The sequence below is a fragment of the Pithys albifrons genome, chromosome 5, assembly GCF_047495875.1.
Source record: "Pithys albifrons albifrons isolate INPA30051 chromosome 5, PitAlb_v1, whole genome shotgun sequence".
NCBI classification, from domain to species: Eukaryota; Metazoa; Chordata; class Aves; order Passeriformes; family Thamnophilidae; genus Pithys; species Pithys albifrons.
In genome coordinates, this window is record NC_092462.1 from 886,390 (window position 1) to 897,237 (window position 10,848).

Below are 10,848 nucleotides of genomic sequence, written 5' to 3' on the forward strand. Positions count from 1 at the left end.
CTGTCCTTGTCTGCTGGGGACTACCACAAGGCAAAGCTCTGCAGTGCTCTCTACACCAAAAGGTTCCTCTGAGTAGAATACATGGGCAGGGATTCCAAATTCCAGATTTGGGGTTTGTTTATTGCTCTTGGAAAAATTGTAAGAAAGAATATGAAAGGTGGTAAGACATTTAGCCAGACCTTACTACTCTGATTCTACTGCTGGTTGGTTTTAGGCTTGACTTCAGCCATTGTTAAGAGAAGGTTCAAATGTACTGCTTAGTCTAAGTAAGATGAGCAGCAAGGAGCCCTTATTAAAAAAAGAAATGAGATTATTTTTTCATCAGCCACAAATCAAGTATCTCTTCACTTGCAAAGAGTTGCAAACAGCCCTGCTTTTAAACACTTTTCATTACTTGACTTGTTCTTAAGAAACCTGTTAAAGTTTCCCCTGAAAAGCCCACCAGCTCAGTGGTGTCCTTCAGTGCAGGAAGCTCCAAGAGAGACATTTGCTGTGTGATTTTCCAGTACACCTTCCTTGTCAGCCCATGGACACAACCCCCAAGCCCTGAACACTTGAACAGAGTCCCTTGCACTGCTACAGAGCCCCTGTGTAGGAAGGCATTTCACAGGGGCAGCTGACTTGGCCTTGAGACCCTTTGTGCCTGGAGTTTGGAACTGGGAGTGCTCTCCAGGCTGGAGGATGAAATTCTTAAGATACTGGGTTCAAAATTGGACAGGAGGACTCAGCCTTGTTTCAGCTGAAAGCTTTGAACCTTCACTCACTCCAAGGCATCCTTACATGTTGGTGTAGGGAGTTTACATGACCCCAAAGCATTTACAAACATCAAGGATCCAAGTGTTGTGAACTTGAGGAATAATCATTTGGCAGTTTCAGTTAAGCTTCTCCTCTCAGTTTAAAAGAGCACAATCTGTCCTTCTGAAGCCCATTCTCATATCAAATTCACCCAAAAATCTGACAGTCATTCCCTGCAGCTAAAACCAACCTGCTCTAGGACAGGGAGGCTGCAGCTCAGCCTGCTGGTGGGACAGACTCAGGGGAGATTCTGAGGCACAACGATCATCACCAGCCCCACAAATCTGTCAGAAAAATCGAGGCTTCTCATTAGATTTCCAGCTGCTCCCTACACCCTTCCCATCACAATTGTTACATCTGCCCCCTCCCTTCCTGCCACAACTGGTGTGGCTTTTCAGCCACCCAATTCCAAACCAAAGCAGGTTAAGGATTCCATTAAGCTTTAGTAAATGACAATGTGTTTATAATTCCTGTGTCTGTCATGTTGCTGCCTCCAGAGAGGTACAGAATTGACAGATTATTTGCAGGCTGCATTGATCATTTATTGATGCTGAAGAGAACAATGTGCCACAAGAGTAGAATCAAGTCAATTACCAAAATGCCAAAAATATGTGAAAAGCTCTGATTTCCCTGGATCCCAGCCCTGTTTGGACCCTGCCCAGGAACTCAGCTGTGTCCCAGTGTCTGGCAGGTGGCACCAGGACAGAGCTCTGCAGCACTCAAAGCAGCATCTTAAGCCTCAGTGGTGGTGTGGGCTGGAAAATTCCTACTCCAGAGCTTTTGGTCCTCTGCTGAGCCATGTCCTTGTATTCCCAGGCTCTCCTTGGGCTGTGCCTTTCCACAGCTGGCAACTTTTGCCATCTAGGTTAGTTTCTAATGGACTCCCTTCCCTTTTCCCTGCAGAGTCAGAGGTGAGGAAGAGATGCCAGAGCACACCTGCAGCTGGAGCCAAACCTGCACCTGGACAGAGTGTTCTTGAACCACTTCAGAGCTGCCTAAAGAGGTGGGAAAAGTGCCCTGACTCCCTGGCCCCTGTGTTAGTGCCAGGCACAGCCAGTGCCCCTCTGCCCTGGCTCACTGGCTCTTGTGTCAGTGCCAGGCACAGCCAGTGCCCCTCTGCCCTGGCTCACTGGCCCTTATGTCAGTGCCAGTGCCCCCCCTTGACCAGCAGGTCAGTGTACCCTGCTGAGATCCAGGGCCAGAGCTGTGCCCACAGCCCTGTTGGCACCCCCAGCCCTGCCCCAGGGCCAGAGCTGTGCCCACAGCCCTGTTGGCACCCCCAGCCTTGCGCCAGGGCCAGAGCTGTGCCCACAGCCCTGTTGGCACCCCCAGCCCTGCCTCAGGGCCAGAGCTGTGCCCACAGCCCTGTTGGCACCCCCAGCCCTGCCCCAGGGCCAGAGCTGTGCCCACAGCCCTGCTGGCACCCCCAGCCCTGCCCCAGGGCCCCCCAGGCTGGCCATGGCACACTCTGCCCTTTGCTGTGTCCCTGCCCTGTGATGGGCCCCGGGGGGACTGGGACAGAGCCAAGGGCAGGAGGGGAGGGCTCTGCCTGGGAAGGGCTGGGGACAAAGGCTCAGCTGGGCAATGTCTCCCTCCTGCTCCACAGGCTGGGGGCCATTTGGCCCTCACAGGAGCTGCCAGCTGGGCTGTGGTGCTGGTGCCACACACCTGTGCAGCCCTGCCAACAGCACCCTGCACAGCTGGCACACTGGGGTGGGGCTGCAGAGCCCCCTCCTGCACTGAGAGCCCCCCAGGGCAGTTCTTCATTCCTTCCTCTATTGGGGGTAACAGCTCCCTCCTTCAGAGCCTCCAGAGGGGCATTCCCTGCACTCAGCACCGAGTGGAAGGGCCTCACCTTGAAACAACCCTCACCTAAGGTAGGACAACAAAACCATTTCATTGTAGTGTGAGGGGCAGCATAAAAGCAAACAGTTCTTTTGATCAAGCCCTGCTGGCACCACCACCACTCTGGGAACCAGACTGGGACTTCAGCTCCCAAACTGAGGTGTCAGTCCTCCAAGTCCAAAGTAGGATCAGTTTCCTCTGGTTATTTTTCCTGTCAAACATGTTTGCTGCAGAAGAGATGGCCTCCTAGGCAAGCCACAGCTCCTGGAGGATGTTCCTGGTGTACTCTGGGGGAGAGGTGTGTGTTGCTTTTGCCACGGTTGTGGAATGAAATGGAAGGGGAGGAGGGCAGGGTGGAAATCTGACCAGTCAAACTCACTGGGTACAACTCTGTCCTCTGACCAAATTGCACCTGACACAAAACCTGACATCCCACACAGAGCAGTCCTGAGAGACCTGGCAACTTATTCCCAACACTGGGACCATGCCAAGCACCCAGTGCACTTCCTGCCCACATGCCATTGGCACAAAACATGGATCCAGTAAGTCCTCACAAGCCCAGAAACAAATGGATTGAGAGAAGCACTGCCAGAAAGGCAGTGAGGAAAGCTGGTTCATTCCCAGCCAGGTGAATCCCAGGAGACCAAGGGCAGAGGAACAGCAGAGTGTGGGGGTGTGTGGGCTGGGCACACTCCCATTGGCACTGCCACAGCTTGTCCTGTGCCCACACAGTCACTCACACGTGGGGAACACTCTGCCACTTCACATCAAACCAAAGGGCCCCACAAATCACCTCAGAGGGGCTGCAAACAAGGGAGGAAACAGATGGGGATGAATCTTTCAGTTCCCTGAAGTTCAAAGAATTCGAACAGGATCCTTTTAGCGAGACAAATGATGGTTTGGATCACACCATGCACAGCTTCTCAGCATCCCTCAGCCAAGGGGAGGGCTGGGCAACAAGGAAATCCTTTAGGACCACTGAAAACTGCCTGGTTTCCACAAAACAAGTCATGCTCCATATGGATAGTCCCTACATTTATAAAGTCCTTCAGAAAGAACAAGGTCTGGGCTACACGTGGAGTCAGAAACAAGAGTGAGAAATCATATCTGGGTCTAAAAGGAGTTCCTAAGTGATTCTGGTAGAATTAATCATTGGCAAGGGCTGAAAAGAGCCATTCTTGCCCTCGCACTCCCCAGCACAGCAAATAATCAGAGTCGTTAACAGCCATTAATGAAGTGAACAACTTGGATTTCCTTCCTGAATTGCTCCCAGGCCATACACTCAGAGCCAGGTTGCTGAATGGATGGGTAATGAGGTGTGCTGGTCTAATAAATGTAAACCAGCGTGAGAAATGAACCAGCTCCAAAGGGATTAGGAGCCAGAGTTACAACTTCCTGAAAAGATCACCGCAAATACAACGATACAAAGACAAACCGGTTTAACCCACAAACCCCAGAGGTCTAACGCAGCCCCTGGGGCACAAACAGAATGGCCCACGTCGGCCCCCTGAGCGCAAAGCAAAAGGAAAGGCAAACCTGCTGGTGAGTATGATGGTCACAGTCTGGTCGGCAGTGGCAGTTGCAGTCCTGCTGAGGTTCTGGTCCTCCTCTGACCCCAACAAGGGGCAGAAACGCCCCCCAAGCCCAAGCTTGTCTCTGCTCAGGTGCAGGTGGGACTGCCCAGCGAGTCATGGGGCCCTCAGCAGAGCCCTCAGGTGCGGGAAGGTGCTAATGAGTGCCCAGCCCAGGGGAACCTGTCACACCTGGGGCAGGGCAGTGAGGACCCTCTCACGGGATTCTTGTAACACCCAGTCTGTAACCTGAGGTGTTCCCCGTGCCCTGCATGCACACTGCGTGCCACTCCTCTGGTTTGAGGCACAGATTCACCCACTGGCACACTCTCCTAAGGCATCTGAAGAGAAAACCTTCCTCTCTCTCCCATAAGGTCCCCAAAAGCCAAGTGGAAACCCCTGCTGTGCCTTGTAAGCCTCAGGTGGCAGCACTCCAGCCAAAGGAGTGGGTTGGGCTGGGTCTGACCCAAACTGCCACGGTGTGTGGAAGGTCAATTCCATGGATTCTGTTAAAACTGAATCTGTCCATGTGGCTTCTGCACCTTGAAGGACAATGGCAGCTCCTAATGAGGACTGAGCTCCCCAGTGGATCTCATTCCTAGTGTTGCCCACACTCCTCTCCAGTTAAATGCTCCATACATGTTTCCCCCCTGCTAATGAGTGTTCACTGGACACAACCTGATTCCATCCCAAGAGGGCCAGGATTTTCCAAGAAAAGGGAAAATCAGTTATCTATCCTGCCGAGTATGGAAAGGGGCACGGGAGACGTTGCATTTAAAGGATTTAAATGGGTGCCCCATCCTTGGAAGTATCCAAGGCCAGGTTGGACAGAGCCTGGGGCAGCCTGGGGGGGTGGTATGAGCAGAAAGGTGCCTCTGGGTGCCCTGTGCACTCTGTGAGTGCCCCCCACAGTGCCCTGGTCCCCAGTGGGACACTGGGCCACAGGTCTGTTGGAGTCTGTCCCTCTGGGTGATCAGGCACATTCCCACTGCTGGGACAGGTGCAGACACAGAGTCAGTGTGGATTGGAGTGAGCTCCGAAGCTCCAGCTGCCCGTTGGAGTGGCTGCACGGGGCAGATGGAGCCCTGCTGTGTGGCACTGCATGGGCCCCACTCCTCTCCTCCCTGCTGTGTTTGACAGAGTCCAGGGTAATATTCCTTCCGGGAATGTGCTGATCCTGCCCCTGGGGGAGCTGACACACCTCACTTACTGCCCGAGGTGACAAACACTCTCTAGATCAGTTACCCCAACAAAGGGATCAGAGAGAAACACAGACTTAGAAATAACGATCGCTGTGCCAAGGTTTCATTGTTCTAAACATTCTGTCTGTCCCCCCAGAGCTGTCCTGGGACTGTGGGTGAGCCCAGGCACTGCAGGGTTGGGTTTGGGAGCAGCATGAGCAGAGCTGACACTCACTGTTCCCTCCCACGTGTTTCAGGGTAGCGACACACCCAGACTGAGCTTGGAACAGGGAGATTCCCAGGATAATTTCTGTATTGCATTAACAAGTTTTGACACTAATGCTAATTCCCCATTAGAAGAAACATGACAAGTAGGCTGTTTCAATGTGTATTTAGCACTGAAAGATTTTCAGCACGTGCAGTGAGACTTTCACTGCTGTCTGACAGCTCTGGCTGTGTCAGTCTCTGCTCAGTCACAGAGGAGGTGCTACCAGCAGTGCTGCTTTCTCTCCTTTGGCTGCACTGGGGCGCTGGTGCAGAGACTGAGGCACACACAGGGAATCCTCGTGCCTGTTTCCTCTGGGATCTCCCTTCACAGGCACTGCAGAGCAGCACAGAAATGGGAGGGGGCAGCTTTGCTGGGGTGCTGGATGGGATTTCAGGGGCTGCCTGTGCCAGAGATCTGTGATTGGTGCAGCCACTGCCTTGGCTGGGACAGGAGGTGATGGATGTGTTGTTAGACACTGTGGAGATTCCTAATTCCAGCAATGTGAGTTCCTGCCCTGCAGGGCCTCCTGGGATGGATAACTGTGTCACTGTGGGCTCAGGCCCACCCTGGGGGCACTGATGGGGCACTCAGGGACACGGTCAGTGGTGGCCTTGGCAGTGCTGGGGACAGGGTTGGATTCGATGCTCTCAGAGGGCTTTTCAACCTTAGGGAGCCTGTGATTTTTTTCTCTGGTTTATAAACAAAATGCACAGTGTAAACAAGAACTGAGGGTTGGTTGTAAACACAAAACCTGGAGCCACATCCACAGGAGGCCCCAAACCTGCAGGAAGTACCAATACTGGTGCCCGTGCTCTGTGTGGTGACTGACAACAAACCCATCAGTGCAGAATTAAAAATGCCCAGGCAAACAGACCAGGCAGGCCCAGAGTGTTGTCCCCCAGTGCAGGGGGTGGGGAGAGAAAAACCCCAACCCAAGAGTGTGTGCTGATGCTTTTGTGAGTCCATGATCAAGTTCTCCCTGTTCCTGCCCCCCACTGCTCTTCAGTGGGACCAGGCAAGGCCAAAGCAAACCTCAGTCAAAGAGTAAAAGGGTTAAATAATTCAGTGCAGAGTCACTTTTGCTGCTTCGGGACAGCATTTGCAGTAACCTGAATCAATAAAGGCTTTCACAGCTTTGGCAGCCGTTGGCTGTGGGGTGTGTGAGAGCTCTGCTTTCTGTGCTAATTCAGTTGTCTTTGGAGGTCACAAAGACTGAAGGAATAACTGTCAGGATGGCTGTGCTTGTCCCATTTCTGGCAAAGACCACTAAGGCTGTGGTGGTTTTTCACATCTTAATTCCATTTATGACAAATGATGCAGCAGAAAACATCTTTTTCCTACAGGTTGATCAGGTTTTTAAGCAAGTGATTTTGATATTTCATTTGGTTCTTCTTTGCCTCTACCACAGACAGGAGCAAAACAGAGACTTTGTTTCTTTAAGGTTCTTTGGGAGCTCATTAACACAACCAGCACAGATAAATCCAAAAGTAACTCTGGCTCATCTTTCAAGATCAATGAAAAATGCACAAGTGCCATTTATTTCCTGCTGTTCTGCCAGAAAGTTTATTTTATTATTTTTACCTGTGAAAGCAAAAGTGAGTATGTCCAGAAAACAAACACAACACAGCAGAAGGAAAACTGAAAAGGTTGTGAAATGAAACAATCTGGAGCTCTGGTTGCTCAGTTACACAGAACTAACACCAACAGAACAGCAGCTTGCCTGACTATTTGTGCAGCATTAGGGAGGGCAAAGCTCTCTGGTGCTTGAACAGCAAAGGTTTCACACGCGCCTCTGGGCACGGTCCCTCTTCATCAGGCCAGGTTTTGATTTTTGACAGGAGAAATGTGCAGCCAATGTTTGTGCCCCGGTGCCTCCTGTACCCCCCGGTGTGCCCCGTACCCGCTGTGCCCCCCAGTACCCCCCGGTGTGCCCCGTACCCGCTGTGCCCCCCAGTACCCCCCGGTGCCCCCGTACCCGCTGTGCCCCCCATGCCCCGGTGCCCCCCCCCGTACCCCCCCAGTACCCCCCGGTGCCCCCGTACCCGCTGTGCCCCCCATGCCCCGGTACCCCCCCCGTACCCCCCCAGTGCCCCCGTACCCGCTGTGCCCCCCATGCCCCGGTGCCCCCCCTCGTACCCCCCCAGTACCCCCCGGTGCCCCCGTACCCGCTGTGCCCCCCATGCCCCGGTACCCCCCCCCGTACCCCCCCAGTGCCCCCGTACCCGCTGTGCCCCCCATGCCCCGGTGCCCCCCCTCGTACCCCCCCAGTACCCCCCGGTGCCCCCGTACCCGCTGTGCCCCCCATGCCCCGGTGCCCCCCCCCCGTACCCCCCCAGTGCCCCCGTGCCCGCTGTGCCCCCCATGCCCCGGTGCCGCCCCCCGTACCCCCCCAGTACCCCCCGCTGCCCCCGTACCCGCTGTGCCCCCCATGCCCCGGTGCCCCCGTACCCGCTGTGCCCCCCATGTACCCCCCGGTGCCCCCCCCCGTAGCCCCCCAGTGCCCCCGTACCCGCTGTGCCCCCCATGTCCCGGTGCCCCCCCCGTACCCCCCGTACCCCCCCAGTACCCCCGTACCCGCTGTGCCCCCCGTACCCCCCGCTGCCCCCGTACCCGCTGTGCCCCTGTGGGCGGGGGTCTCGCAGCCCGCGGGCACCAGGACCCCGCGCAGGGCGCAGCCCCCGCGGTTGGTCACATCGTGGAGCCGCCGCGGCGCCGCCATCGCCTCCAGGCAGTCGAACATCGCCCCGGCACCCCCCGGCACCCCAAGGCCCCCTCGGGACCCCCCAAAGCCCCCCCAGCCCCGCGCGGCCTGGCCACGCCCTGCGGGAAAGGGGCGTGACCGAGGGGGCGGGGCTTGGGGCTGGGGGTCAATGGGGAGTGGAAAGAGGGGCGGGGCTTGAGGGGCGGCGTGAATGGGCGCGGGAATCGGGCGCGGTTTGCCAGAGGGGCGGAGCTTGGGGAGCTGAGAGCCAATGAGAAGGTGGCAGGAGCTGAGGGGCGGGGCTTAAGGATGGGGGGGGTGGCTAGGAGCGGGGGCGGGGCCTGGGGCGGGGCCACACGTGGGGACGCGCACACACGTGTCACACACACACGGTGTCACACACATAGTGCTATGTCACACACACACGCTGTCACACACACACAGTGTCACATGTCACACACATGGTGTCACACACACAGTGCTATGTCACACACACACGCTGTCACACACAGTGTCACACACACACACAGTGTCACATGTCACACACAGATGCTGTCACAAGTGTCACACATCTCACAGACACAGTGTCACATACATGTCACACACACACGGTGTCACAACTATCACACACTGTGTCACACACCCAGTGTCACACACGTGTCACCCTCTCCCGTTCCTCCCAGTTCTCCCAGTCCCAGTGTCACCTCCCCAGTCCCTCCCAGTCCCCCAGTCCCCCTTGCACTCGAAGGGCACACGTGTGTGTGTGCACAGGTGTGCGAGAGCTTGTCCAGGTGTGCACAGGTGAGTGTGCCCAGGTGCCCACAGGTGTGTCCAGGTATTCACACGCACTTCAGTGTGCACAAGCACATGTGAACACACACGGACGCTCCCACATGGCCCCCGCCGGTACTGCAGCCCCCGCACGGCCCGCGCCCCACTCGGGGCTTCCGGAACCGCCGCTCGGGCACCCCCGAGGCCACCGCACCCTCCCGCAGCAGGCACCGCCCGCCTTCCCCTTCCCCGTGCCCGCAGAGCCGGGGGGTTCCCGCCCGCCGTGCCCAGGCAGGACCTCTGGGAAGAGGCACGGCTTGTTTGGGGACAGGGACACTCAGGGAGCCTTTCCCCGGGCTTGCGCAGTCTCACAGGGGGCTGCAGGTGCCCATCCCGGGGAGGGGAGTCCCATCCTGGGGGGGAGCCCCATCCCGGGGGGGGAGCCCCATCCCGGGGAGGGGAGCCCCATCCTGGGGGGGAGCCCCATCCTCGGGGGGGAGCCCCATCCTCGGGCTGGGAGCCCCATCCTGGGGGGAGCCCCATCCTCGGGGGGGAGCCCCATCCCGGGGGGAGCCCCATCCTGGGGGGGAGCCCCATCCCGGGGGGAGCCCCATCCTCGGGGGGGAGCCCCATCCCAGGGGGAGCCCCATCCTCGGGGGGGAGCCCCATCCTGGGGGGGAGCCCCATCCCGGGGGCAGCCCCATCCTCGGGGGAGCCCCATCCCGGGGGGGAGCCCCATCCTCGGGGGGGAGCCCCATCCTGGGGGGAGCCCCATCCTGGGGGGAGCCCCATCCTCGGGGGGAGCCCCATCCCGGGGGCAGCCCCATCCCGGGGGCAGCCCCATCCTCGGGGGGGGGCCCCATCCTCGGGGGGGGGCCCCATCCCGGGGGGAGCCCCATCCCGGGGGCACTCCAGCCGCAGCCCCCCGGTGCGGTTCCCCCCCAGCTGCCCCTGTGCAGTCCAAGCCGCAAACACTCGGGGCACACGCGGAGTTCCGGCCCTTTCCCTGCGGGAGCCCTTGCTCGGCACACGGAGCTCGCACCGCGCATGCGCCTGCCTGCGGCCGATGGGTGCACGTGCGCCTCCGCGGCGGCAGCGCCCCCTGGCGGCTTCGGGCGGACACCGCCCCCTCGCGCCCTCTGGCGGCCGCCCCTGGGAACTGCACCCGGTACTGCAGGGACGGGACTGGGACCGAACTGGGGCTGCAGGGACGGGACTGGGACCGAACTGGGGCTGCAGGGACGGGACTGGGACCGAACTGGGACTGCAGGGACGGGACTGGGACCGAACTGGGACTGCAGGGACGGGACTGGGACCGAACTGGGACTGCAGGGACGGGACTGGGACCGAACTGGGGCTGCAGGGACGGGACTGGGACCGAACTGGGGCTGCAGGGACGGGACCGGGACTGAACTGGGACTGCAGGGACGGGACTGGGACTACAGGGACGGGACTGGGACTGAACTGGGACTGCAGGGACGGGACTGGGACTGAACTGGGACTGCAGGGACGGGACTGGGACCGCAGGGACGGGACTGGGACTGAACTGGGACTGCAGGGACGGGACTGGGACCGAACTGGGACTGCATGGACGGGACTGGGACCAAACTAGGACTGCAGGGACGGGACTGGGACTGAACTGGGACTGCAGGGACGGGACTGGGACCGAACTGGGGCTGCAGGGATGGGAGTGGAACTCCAAGCAGCACTGCAGGG